The following is a 13,993-nucleotide window of genomic DNA, read 5'->3' as shown; positions in this document are numbered from 1 at the left end:
AGGTGACAGGCTGGCAGACTTCTGTAACTTCTAGGTGACAGGGTGGCAGACTTCTGCAACTTCTAGGTGACAGGCTGCCAGACTTCTGTTACTTCAAAGTGACAGGCTGGCAGACTTCTGTTACATCAAGGTGACAGGCTGGCAGACTTCTGTTACATCAAAGTGACAGGCTGCCAGACTTCTGTTACATCAAGGTGACAGGCTGCCAGACTTCTGTAACATCAAAGTGACAGGCTGCCAGACTTCTGTTACATCAAGGTGACAGGCTGCCAGACTTCTGTAACTTCTAGGTGACAGGCTGCCAGACTTCTGTTACATCAAGGTGACAGGCTGCCAGACTTCTGTAACTTCTAGGTGACAGGTTGGCAGACTTCTGTTACATCAAGGTGAAAGGCTGTTGAAATAAATACAAATTCAATTCATTAGTTGTCTGTGTTGGCCCTGTAAAAAATCCAAATAATATTTATTAGATGTCTGTGCGAGACTGTCTATCCATCATGTCCTCAAAGAAGCCCTTCATAAGCTCTTAGGTAGATTGCTTATACTGCTGCAGGATACGTAGTGGAACTATTATACTACCCCGTCCATGACACCAACAATGGAGCCACTCTTCAAAGTGTATGACTTACAAGACAATTCTCTTGGTCCATTCTGAAATAAATACAAATTCAATGTATTAGTTGTCTGTTTTGGCCCTGTAAAAAATACAAAATTGATGTATTAGTGCAACACGTTGGACAGAGTTTTACTGCCTGGTCGGAAGAAGACCAAAGTGACCATATTTCTATTCCCCAGTCACCCTTGGGGAAATGGAGGGGGAGAGGGGGTATAGGGGTATTGCTGATATAAACTTTTGATACTTGTAAACTGCATACAACTTGCAATAAATGAAGGTTGAAAGCCTTCAAAGTGCAATTTTTCATATAATTGATTTCCAACATAACAGTGTATGTCTTTAAAACTAGTTCAGTGATTTTGAAATTTTCCGATATAAACTCATATAAATTCCTCTCAATACTATATTCTGATTGTAAAGAAGCTTCTGTCCAAGTTTGGTAAAAATCAAGAAGCTTCTGTCCAAGTTTGGTAAAAATCAAGGCTGGCTTAGGAAAGTTTAAAATTAAAATTTCAAAAACTTTTAACCACAGAGTGAATATTTGTTGACGCCGCCAATACTGACGGAATGTAGGATTGCTTTGTCTTGCTTTATTGACAAAAGTCAAAGGCATGACAAAAATCACATCTCTATACATGAAGTTCAAGGTTAAGGTAAATAGATATATTTTTTTGAGACTTAGGTTCCTGTGAGGATGATGAATAAATTACAGGGAATTTAACCTCACTGTAATTACTATTATATTGTAGTGATATAATCATTTGTTATCAGTATACTCTGGTTTGTTGTTATCATATTACATTGATATTGGTATTACAGTTATATATAGATTCTACCACTGCATAGAGTGCTGGCTTGCCCGTGCGTTTTAAATATTTAAAATTTTACTTTCGAGAGTGGATTAATATCGTACTAGACGAGATTTGGTGGTGGAATCTGTTCCTCTAATGATTTTCTAACATTACGCAGGCAAATTTATTCCTTCTTTTCAAATAATCTGCAAAAAGATGTGTTCTTTCTATGTGACGTCATCAGGCATGGTCGCCTTTTTTCATGTCGTCACAATAGGAAATTCAGGAAAGCAAGATAATTCGACGTCATAATCAGATTTTGACCAATGAAGTACCGAGATCAAACGAACCACACGTTGATTTTTTTCAGTGTTTTCCCCAGATATTTCTTTTAGCATCCTGGTTAAGAGGGAAATTTGAGATACCATCTTGTTTCTAAAAATTATAGCATCACATCCATAACACAATCTATAAGAAAACCAATTCAGATAGCATCACATTCAAGAAATATAGCATCACATTACCATGATGCTAAAAGGCCCTGGGGAGAACACTGTTTTTTTTATACAATGGGTGCAGAAAGGGATAAATTGATGAAGAATTAGAGAAAGATATACATACAATCTTCATCCATTTGTATATCATTCTATTCTACTATTCTTATGCTATGCTAGTGCATGGTGGACATGCACTTCTGTAATAATTCTTTTTCTTATAGATTAGATTGGAGTAACTGTTTTATATTTTCCTGCATTTGTTGCAAAACATTCTTGAAATATTCTTCTGCATGTGTTAACACAAATTCTCTGTTTTCTTAATTCTTAACAAAATTAACATCTGCATACAATTTATCTATATTCTAAAAATTTGTTTCAGGAATTTTTATTGATGAAATTGGTATTAGCAAGCGATATAAAGGAACCTTATTTTGCACTCAATAATATCCGTGTAATTATACAAAACATGGTCTGTTATCAGTCAAAATTAAAAGTCACATGATAAGAAATGTCTGTGGCAACATAACACTGGAATTCCCTTATGATCATCAGCTGTAAAAATTGAGAGTTGTCTTTCTTGGTCACAGGTTAAAAAAAGAAAATTCAAAATGGTTTGAATAGAGAACTTGGAGATGAGTTTTTTTTCATCTACAGTTTCTCGGTTACTACTTTGCAGTTTTTGAAGTTTAATTTTCATGCAGTTCTAATTTAAGCCTGTTCAATCTAAATTTTCAACACAATTTATTCAATATAAAAACAACACTTTCAGGATTGAAATTAAGGATGATTTGTGTAAATTTGATCAGCACCATTGAGATACCTTACATTCTTTTAATCATTTCAATTAAAAATAGAGTTAGAAAAGGAGTACTTCGATCCCCATATTTTGACAAATATTCAGAACATAAGTGAAATTTCTCAACATACTATAATACACCAGAGCAGTGTGCCAATACAACACCAATACATAACTTACTTTCCCTCACCCAGGCCATCCATCCAAGTCCCTGGACCCCCACCTCCCCCTCTCTCTCTCTGAGACTCTCTCTCTCTCATCTTCTATCAAGCCCAAATTTTGTGAGCTGTGTTTTTCTCCACCTTCTCAATCAAACCTCCCTCGATATCAGTCCCTGGCTTTCCCCAACACCTCCCTACTTTCCCCAAGTCCCAGGATAAGAAGAGATCTGCTGTATTGTAGGGCAAGGGGACAAAGAAAGAGAATAAATGGAAGATATAACATCAGCAAGCCAGCATAGCTTTACATGTTATGTTGTCAATGCAGTGCTAATGGTTGTGTATGGTTGCTGTGATTGCATGCTGAGTGTGTCAGGTTAAATAATGTTATACTGACTTGCCATTGTTAATCTCTATATTTTTGTAAAACTTTTTAGAATGAGCAAGTTTTGTATTCATGTTGTATTCACATTATAATATGGAATTCAATTTACATTCAGTAATTAATAGGCCAAACATTATTGCTTAATATGAAAAAGAAATTGTTCCTTCAACCAGCCAAAAAAAAATCTAAATTTTAAATTATAATTGTTGGGTGAAGTAGAATTTTTAATTGACAGAAGGTAAGGGGATCTTGACAATTAATGGTACATTGTACTTAATATTTACGGTATGCATTTTTTTTTTAAAGTATTTGAAGACTTTTTGCTACTTTTTGAACTACTGTTATAAATTTCAAACACAGAAAATAAGGAACATTTAAATAAAAAAATGAAAAGATTGTTTTTATTTCTGTTCTTCATCTAAACTGAAATGGCTTATTATATATTTGTTTGCTGTCTTTATATTTTTACTGACAGGAGAGGAAGAATAAATAATCCTTTAAATCAATTAACATTTCTAATAATTTGTCTTAATGTTAAAACTATGCTTATTTTAAGAAACACAAGTTGAAATTTTGGACTGCATAGTTTATCATCCACAGATAGATATTTTAAAACCACTTAATTTATTTTTTTAAATTGCAAAAGGGGGATATATCTTTGAAGAAATGTTGGGTTATTTTAAGCTTTGAAAAAAAATGTACATGCAGTTAAATTGAATCTTTTAAAGTGTTCAGTTAGTTAATAGTTTAGAAAAGAATGAGTGGACATTGATATCTTTATATTATTATTTTAACCTAAAGTGGAGAGAATATTTTATTTCTTTATTCAAACTTTAATTTTTCTTATTTGTTGAGAACTAAGGATAAATAATTATTTTAAATTGAAGCAAGTTTAAAAAGTCATTTAGCAGGTAATGGATTTAAGATACAATTGACCTTTAACCTGTGCTTGCTCTAATGACGAGTAATGTGGCATTCTGAAATAAGGCCAATCTAATCTTTGACCATCAGCCTGTATGTACATAAGTATTTTTATAATCATTTATAATACAAAAATTACGAGGTCCAATTTGTCAGCCGTCATCACATAAAAACGACGAATCAAAGAATTCAACTTTATATATAACTTATATAGTACAAAGGTGTAGTTTAAAAATTACACCACTCCAGGCCCTTTTGTTTTCCACGTAATTAATATTGCCAATAATTAAGAAGTTCCGGGTCGAGTCCGATACCGATACCAATAGTATATTCACCTGTTACCTATTACCTTATCTGTACGTTCCCCATCTGACAGGCACACCACCAAACGGTGTATTCAGGATTAATATGCAATATACACGGGTCATAATCACAGGGTTGACACTTCTGAATTGTCAAATTGTTACCTATTGTAGTATTTTAATCAGTAAGACTTTCTAAGATAACAATACGAATACTAAAAATCTCGACTAAACTTTGCATAAGGCGTAAAGGAACATTTTATCAGATAAAAAAATAATACTAAAATAAGGCTTGCGCATAGTTAAATACTTTAATTCAGTCACGGACCAGCAATATCACTGGTGTGTTCTAGTTCTACAAAAGATGCAACATTGACCTTGACTTTTGACTTTGACCTAGAAAATCCAATTTGACCATAAGCATAAGTTTTATCATTCATTGTTATGTTGACCTTTACCTTAATCGACCTTAAAACTTCTATCTGTTAAAACAAGTTAAAAGACCACTTTTGAGTTTGTCCATCACTGTAAAATTATGCGTGCCTCTATGACGTCATATACCAGATGGAGGGGATTGCCTGTATCCCTGCACTAATAAATTACATCAAACATCTTAGCGATCATCATTGTGCAGGATAAACTAGAAATGATATTTGTTCAGTAGGTACTTGATCTCTATTCCATAATGACAGCAGTGCTGATTGTCAATTATAAGAATTCAATTTGCCAAATAATTCATGCAAATTAGCATCATTGTTTTCCAACCGATTGCTCCAACATTGGAACAGAAGTGAGGATACCCCTAAACGCAAGAAATATGTTTCCTAAAACCAAAGTTTTTGATGGAAATGCATCAAACTCAAAAGTTGTCTATTGGACTTTAACTTACCATGGAGAAACTTTCTTTGAAGTCTTTATTTACCTTCAGCTACATGTAGTACTACCACATAATTTTCTGTGTTATTTTGATATTTACTGTGTATTCTCTTTGAATTCACTAGTTGAGCCTGAAAAACATTTAAAAACCTTTAGAGGATATAATTTTGATCAATCAAACTAGGTTAAGATGTGATATGTCTTTAAAATATCTCCAAACTTTTGCAATATAAATTTAGTCTTTGTATGAGCATCATATATATTCTTGTCACTGTTTGAGAATCATATACATTCTTGACAAGAATATATATGATGCTCATACAAAGACTCAGAGGAAAACAATTGTAAATAGATCTAAATGAAACAATCGTATCTGCAATTTAAATGCAGATCATCCAACTAATGCAAAAATTCATGAGAAAGTCTGAATATAAAAACTAGAGGCTCTAAAGAGCCTGTGTCGCTCACCTTGGTATATTTGAATTAAACAAAGGAAGCAGACAGTTCATGACAAAATTGTGTTTAGGTGATTGTAATGTGTTTGTACATCTTACTTTACTGAAAATTCTTGCTGCTTACAATTATCTCTGTCTATAATGAACCTGTCAGTGTAGTTTCAGTGGAAAATGTTAGTAACAATTTACAAATTTTATGAAAATTGTTAAAAATTGATTATAAAGGACAATAACTTCTTAGGGGGTCAATTGACCATTTTGGTCATTTTGACTTATTTTTGAGTCTTAAATTACTGTGCATTATTGCTGTTTACAGTTTATCTCTATCTATAATAATATTCAAGATTATAACCCAAAACAGCAAAATTTCCTTAAAATTACCAATTCAGGGGCAGCAACCCAACAATGAGTTGTCCCATTCATATTAAAATTTAAGGGCAGATAGATCTTGACCAGATAAACAATTTTACCCCTCATCAGATTTGCTCTAAATGCTTTGGTTTTTGAGTAATAACCAAAAACTGCATTTAACCTCCATGTTCTATTTTTAGCCGTGGCGGCCATCTTGGTTGGTTGGCCGGGTCAAAAAACACAATTTTTAAACTAGATACAACAATGATGATTGTGGCGAAGTTTGGATTAATTTGACGTGGTAGTTTCAGGAGAAGATTTTTGTAAAAGTTAACTAAGATTTACGAAAAATGGTTAAAAATTGACTATAAAGGGCAACTGACCATTTTGGTCCTGTTGACTTATTTGTAAATCTTACTTTGCTGAACATTATTGCTGTCTACAGTTTATATCCATCTATAATAATATTCAAGATAATAACCAAAAACAGTAAAATTTCCTTAAAATTACCAATTTAGGGGCAGCAACCCAACAATGGGTTGTCTGATTCATCTGAAAATTTCAGGGCAGATAGATCTTGACCTGATAAACAATTTTACAGCATGTCAGATTTGCTCTAAATGCTTTGTTTTTTGAGTTATAAGCCAAAAACTGCATTTTGCCCCTATGTTCTATTTTTAGCCATGGCGGCCATCTTGGTTGGTTGGCCGGGTCAAAAAACATAAATTTAAACTAGATACATCAATGATGATTGTGGCCAAGTTTGGTTTAATTTGGCCCAGTAGTTTCAGAGGAGAAGATTTTTGTAAAAGTTAACGCCAGACGTCGGACGCCAAGTGATGAGAAAAGCTCACTTCCGGTGAGCTCAAAAGTGAATAATGTATTAGTTGTGAACTATCATTACAAATGTACTTTAATGCATACCCCCCCCCCCCACACACACACCCCATCTTTACCCTTCAAAAGAACTATCCCAGAAGTTGTTGATTGAATATAATCTGCATATTTCCAAAATATTCATGTGAATTTAAGACATGTGCTAATTTTCTAATTTACTATGGGATTTGCTCACTGTTGAAGTCTGTATGCTGATTTTTTCTTCATAATCATAATATCAATGTTACATCCTGTTTTTACCATTTTTCTAGAAGTATATGAAGTCCCCGGATATAAGTCTCAAAAGTTCTTCAAACACGATGTATCAAATCATCTACCATCCATACAGTTTGTAAGTTGCATCTCTAAAAAGCAATACACTAGCTATGATATCCATACAGCGTGTCAGGAGTCTTTCAAAACAGCAGTGCATCAGCTAGCAGTTTTTACATATTAGTTCTTTCAGTGGTTGATCTCCTAATAGAAATGATTTAAGATACAATGCATACATAGAAAACCTACAATCAAATCTACAATACTAAAATAAAAGGTTTGCCGACACAGGGTAAAAACGACAAATCAAAGAATTCAACTTTAAATATAATTAATATGGCACGATGATGTTGATTTAAAGTTGCACCATTACATGCCCTTCTGTTTTCAATATAATTAATAATACCAATAATTTACAAGTTCGAGTCAAATCTGATACGGAAACCAATATACTGAATGTCCTATCATTATTGGCTTTTACAGATTACTTTTATTTTAAAAGTAATGTCTATGACACAGTTTGGTAATAATCAAGGATAGTATAAAAAAGTTATTAAAATTTTATATGAAAACTTTAACCACAGACTGAATGTATGGTATCCTGGCAGAAAAACTAAGTCCATTTATAAATAAAATACGGAAAAAAATGGTTTTTTTTTTTCTCCAAAATTTACTTCTGGATACTATCTAATGATCATAAAACAAACAAGCTTCTGTCCAAGTTTGGTACAAATCAAGAATAGTTTAAGAAAGTTATTAAAAATTTTAAAACTTTAACCACAAAGTGAATATTTGTGGATGCCCCTGACGACGGAATGTAGAATCGCTATGTCTTGCTTTTTAGACTTAAAACAAAGGCTTGACAAAATCCAGACTTATAATAAGGGGTGGTACAATTTCCAATTTGTTAGCAGATATGAAAAAACAGTGATTCAAAGAATTCAACTTTGTAAAAAACTTGTATAGGACAATGATGTTGATTGAATATAACAGCACTCCAGGCCCTTTTGTTTTCCAAATAATTAATAAGTTCCAGGGCAAAAGGTTCAAACAAAGATTTTGAAAACAGAGAAAACCTTGCCTCTTTAATATAATTCACATGGCTTTATTATATAACAATACCAATACATGTACTACTGAACAGCTGCGCCATGAGCGCATGATACACCCTTCGTCTTGTTTGAGATGAGAAGTTTTATGCAATAATCATAAATAGTTTCTGAGATACGGCACGACATGTGAAAAAAAAACTTATCTTTACGAAAAACTCAATAACTCTAAAATAAAATTTTGAATCATCACCAAAAAATATACAGATCTTCAGATTTATATAATTAAGAAGTGTGTATAGGTTGCATTTCTGTAAATATTGACAATGCAATTTCCCATAGGAACTCCTTTTACTGCTAAAACTGTACCACTTTTACTATGAATTTTTTGAAAAAAATCTTATCCTACAATTGAAAGTTCATTTGCACTACAATTTTTTTATAGGGCTGTGCCACACATTTTCAACCTTTATATGCCCTGAACTTCTCAGTTTAAACTAACACTTATTTTCTTAAGTCTACCCCTACCTCGAATGAAAGGTTACCACAGATTTCAATGTAAACAATATGCACATGTTTATTTACTGTTAACATTCCCTAGTTATGTCTCTTTCAGATGGAACACAGAGAGCATAACTGGAAACCCGGATCCCGGTTACTGTTTTGTCGGATTCCCGTATCCCGCTTACACTATGTACGTAAGCAATTCTCATTTTTTTGTCATTTCCCGGGTCCCGCAAGACCTCATTTCCCGTTTTCACGACACAATAATTTGACTTTCACGTGTCACGCTTACAAAAAATCGGCAATCCCGTGTCACGCTTAGACCCCAATGAGACCCACTATGAATATTCAAGATCTCCCCAAAAGAGGCGTGGTTTGAGAAACAGATGAATTTACAAAGTGCAACCTAAAGTTTAAAGCAATGGTCATTAATGGTTTTTAAGATACGATGCAGCATGTGAAAACCCCCCTCTTTTTTATAAAAAACTCAATAACTCCAAAATAAAATTTTGAATCATCACCAAAAAGTATAAATCATTTATGAGATATGGCACGACAAGTGAAAACCCAGCCCCCTTTTTTACAAAATACTTAATTACTCTAAAAAAAAATTGAATCATCACGACAAAGTATACAGATCTTTGGATTAATATAATTTAGAAGTGTGTGAAGTTTAAAGCAATTATCAGAAATTGTTTTTGAGATACAGCGTGACATGTTAAAAATACATACCTCTGTTTAAGTTATTAAAAGTCCAGTAACTCAAAAAGTTTAAATCCTATTATCACCAAACAGATAGTTTGACCATCTTAAGAAACAACTATGTTTGTTAAATTTTGTGAAATTTGGATATGCAGTTCTCAAGTTACGGTGCGACATGTGGACGCCGGACAGACGGATAGATGGACAGACTGACACCAGACATTGGTATTCCATAATTTGTCCGTCAATTAAAACCACACTTATAATTAGATACATTTTTTACATTTTACTTTAAATCAGTCACTGATTTACACAATCTTCTTAAAATGAGTTATCATAAGATTTTTTATTGAGGAGCAAGTGATGAGAACTTATTAGGTCTTTCCACTTTTCTGTGGAAAGACCTATTGTTTTTCTTCTGATTAATTTTTTTTTCTTTCTTCCGCCTAATTTTGTTCTTGCGATAAATATTTGTTTCGCAATATGTCGCTTAGATATTGGGTATATGATATCAAACAGTTTATGCGGTTTTGAAATTTACACTGTGTAACCGAATACTTTTCTTTGTAGGAGTTATCTCCCCTAACACTGTTTTCCTTGTGTCCACTACTCCTTGGCAACCTTAAAAGATTGCGACAAATTTATTTTCGTTGTATCCTTTGCATGATTTGTCCAATTTAGACCGAAGCAATATGAACGCTCCATATGAGAGTTATTTTCCCTAATGCATTTTATATAAGTGATATGAATTTCTATCTTGTAAACCATAAGTGATGAGAGACTTAGGATCTTTTGATTTGAGGTCCTTGGTCCAAAAAATGAAAATTAGGTTGTCAAGGTCAAGGTCAAAGGTCAAGGTCAAAGGTCAAGGTCTTATTCTAATTTTAGAATTTGGCTTATTTTCACTTATTTTCAAAACTATATAAGATATCAATAAACTATTTTTACTAAATGGTTAGTTGCGACATGTCATAACATGCAAATTCTGATTGCAAGGGTACGTTAAATGTAAAAGGGAGTTTTCTCCCCTTTTGTATTAAAAAATATGTGTATGGTGATATTACTCATTAACCAAATATAATTAAGACCTATGGTCTTTTGATTTGAGGTCCTTGGTTGATGACCTTGAAATTGATCTCAAGGTTATAGCTTAATTTGACGTTCTCGATTTTGACCCTTTGCTTTTACCTCATATGTATACATGAGACTTTTGGCAAAAGGTCTCAAACCATTTAACCTTGAAAAAAACCCAACCTGAAATGACCTTGTGTAAACCAGAAGTAGCTATTTTTTGTACTTCATTAAATAAAAGTATATAGAACCAGATATTTTTGGAATCAGTGTCGAGTAAATATTATCTCCCTTATTTAAAAAAAATTGTATAGAAACCATACATTTTTGGGATCAGCGTGCCATTAGCTATCATTTGACGATTGAAATGACATTCTAAACTTAATTTTACAACTTTCATATTAAAATACATTGTTTTGGTGGAAAGACCATCAATTGTTCTCTGAACAATTAGTTTTTAATTTTAATTGGATTGTATTTTCAATGTGACAGGTGTGGTTTAGTTATAAATAAAAAAAATATTTTGTTTCAAGCCCATTAAATTTGTTCATATTGAAAGTTATCCCCTTTTCTGTCATGTTCTCATAAAAGTGATGTCAAATTCCAAATTTTATGAAACTTTCAGGTCTTTTTTCTTTCTTTTTTTAACTTCGTGTTTTAAGCAGAGAATTAATGCTACCATTAAAGTAATTATATTTGTTATTTCACATTGCAGTATGTTGTGTCTATGGTACAAGAAATATTGACCTGTTTATTACAACCAATTGTTTAGATCTCAAAATACAATGCTGTAGTGGAAATTTATAAATAGATATAGGAAGATGTGGTATGAGTGCCAATGAGACAACTCTCCATCCAAATAACAATTTATAGAAGTAAAGCATTATAGGTCAAGATAAATGTACACTTGTGGCATAATTGATGTATGCATTTGTGGTATTATTCATGTACATTTTTGGCAATCATTTAAAATATAAATGTTTCTTAAAAGACAGATGAGAAGTACCAGGGGGACGTCACATCATGGATGACAGAAACTCATAAGTAAAAAATAAACTGACAAAGCCATAGCTAAAGGTATGTCACAGTAATAAGTATGAGCTGCAAACTAATGTTGATTTCATAAATGTTGATCAAGGTAATAATAAGCAAAAGTAGCTTAAATTTCTGCCCTTGGAATATTTTGGGTTTTTTTCCCTCTTGCTATGATATGAAACATATTTTAAATATATTTATGCCTTAAAATTTTCAAGATACACAGGTTTTTCTGGACACAAAGTAAATTTTGAGTTGAAAGTGCAGACATTTTAGCCTAAGGGTCCACATGCAAGTACTTAAAAAATACAAAAATAATTTTAAGGATTAAAGTACCCTTGTGTTGATTTGATGCTAAACATGGAAATTTTATAGAAAATACACAGCCTTTATCCTTGTACTCTCATATTTGGCAGTTTGATGACTTATAGATATACGATTATTGCATGCAGTGTTAGCATTGATTTCCTAAAAACAAGTTTATTAATGTAGTTATTGGTTAAAACAAATAAAAATATGGACCAAATCAAGTACACCTTTTAGGGAGCGCTTGACTTTAGTGTCATGGCATGAGGTATTTAGGAATTGACAGGTTGGTTAGATTTTTTTGTAAAAAATAAGCACTAGCACATCATAAAAAAGCAAGTGAGTAATCTGTTTCAAATTTTATATAACAAAAATCTCTGTATTAAAGGCTGTGGATTTTCTATAAAAATCTTGGTATAATTTTGCCATTAAGTACTCTTTTTCTATTAAAGCTTTTGAAGCTCATAATAATAATCTAATGTCAGTTGGTCTACCATAAGTATAATACTATGTAATACTGTGATATTATATATATATAATTGGTACTTCAAATGTTTTCTTTATGTTGTATTTGCATAAATTGTCATGTTTAAGGTTCATGTGGACCCTATGGCTAAAATGGCCGTATTTTCACCTCAAAATTTTCTCTGAGTACAGACAAACCTGTGCATCTGGAAAAGTTTTAAGGCATAGCATGCCCTAGATAAATATAATTCAAATGCATTGTATAATTTAGAAAATTCATAACTTAACTGGATTTTGCCGTACACTTTTTTTCGTCTCTGCAGAAGATGATAAAATTAACAAACAGTTGAGTTTACCTTGATATGGTCCACTCAGGTACACAGTTTAATTAACCAATTATTGTCAGGTATCTATCGTCCATCTACTGTCCATGTCAATTAAAAATGCTCACTTTAGTTTTTACCTGTGGGGAAGTTCTCAAACCTGTTTCCCAACTTAAGTGTTTATTTTGGCACCTTCTGGAGGAATGAAAAAAAGTGCACGGCAAAAATGTGGTAAGTTTTTATTTTTCTAAAACATAAAACTTACTTCAAATTCATTTATCTAGGGCATGCTATGCCTGAATTTTTTTACAGATGCGCAGGTTTGTCTGTACTCAGAGTAAATTTTGAGGTGAAAATACGGCCATTTTAGCCATAGGGTCCACATGAACCTTAATGTGTTTATATCTTTGAATACGCATTGTATCATATGTGCTTTGTCCAATAAAATATTTGAAATTTGAAAATTAAATGAAATGAATCAGTGAATCAATAATAATGCTTTGCATCAAGTTTCCACATGGTGTATGTACAAAATGGACTATTTCTATTATTCGTTATATCTGTAGCTTTGATACAATTGAAGTTTGAAAAATTCGTACAAAAATGGCTACAGAAGAGGTAATAAACCTCGCAAACAAAAAGTGTTTTTTTTATGCATTATATTTTTTTATATACTTTGATATTTCTTTGGAAACACGTAGATCTACTGCTCTTCGTGGAGATATAGAATTATACTTATAAAATACCTAAATTTACCACTGGTATTTGTGTCCACAGCTCAGCTCTTTAAATTTGTTTAGCACACCTTGCCTAAGGGTGCCGCGTTTTGTTACATATGAAGTAAATCACATGACCAGAGAACAGAGGTCCGGACTTAATTATTAACTTCGTTATAAATTGAAGATTTTTATTTCCCTGGTTAATTTGAATAAATAAAAAAAATAAAAAAAATATATAGTTACAATGTATAATCAATGTGTATAAATTATTAATCATTAAAAAACACAAACGTTTTCTTCAATCGCCAATGACCTTGAACTTTGTTGGCTATTTTGTGGATTCGTCCGAATCAGTAATGACTCAGTAATAAATTCATAGAAATGATATGATGTAAAAATGTTAGCTGCGGGGGCAGGATTTTTTTTCGATTTGAAATTCATTCTCCGCACAACTTTAAAAAGTATTGCAAAACATTTTTATGCCGAGCGAAGCGAGTTAAAAAAAAATATGAAGGGATTGCC

General features: G+C 32.4%; 1 long non-coding RNA gene across 1 annotated transcript; it reads right to left on the bottom strand.

Annotated features, from left to right (window-relative positions):
• Window positions 1–4,410: 4,410 nt before the first annotated feature.
• LOC134686050 (uncharacterized) lies at window positions 4,411–13,599 on the bottom strand. The gene is made up of 3 exons (XR_010101515.1): window positions 13,499–13,599; window positions 7,286–7,501; window positions 4,411–5,473 (listed from the first exon to the last, which is right to left on the bottom strand). It is a non-coding gene; the product is annotated as an uncharacterized LOC134686050 (long non-coding RNA).
• Between the last annotated feature and the right edge of the window lie 394 nt (window positions 13,600–13,993).

The sequence above is a fragment of the Mytilus trossulus genome, chromosome 10, assembly GCF_036588685.1.
Source record: "Mytilus trossulus isolate FHL-02 chromosome 10, PNRI_Mtr1.1.1.hap1, whole genome shotgun sequence".
Classification (NCBI taxonomy): Eukaryota; Metazoa; Mollusca; class Bivalvia; order Mytilida; family Mytilidae; genus Mytilus; species Mytilus trossulus.
The sequence above is the reverse complement of the archived record's forward strand: the minus strand, read 5'-3'. Positions and strand labels throughout refer to the sequence as shown.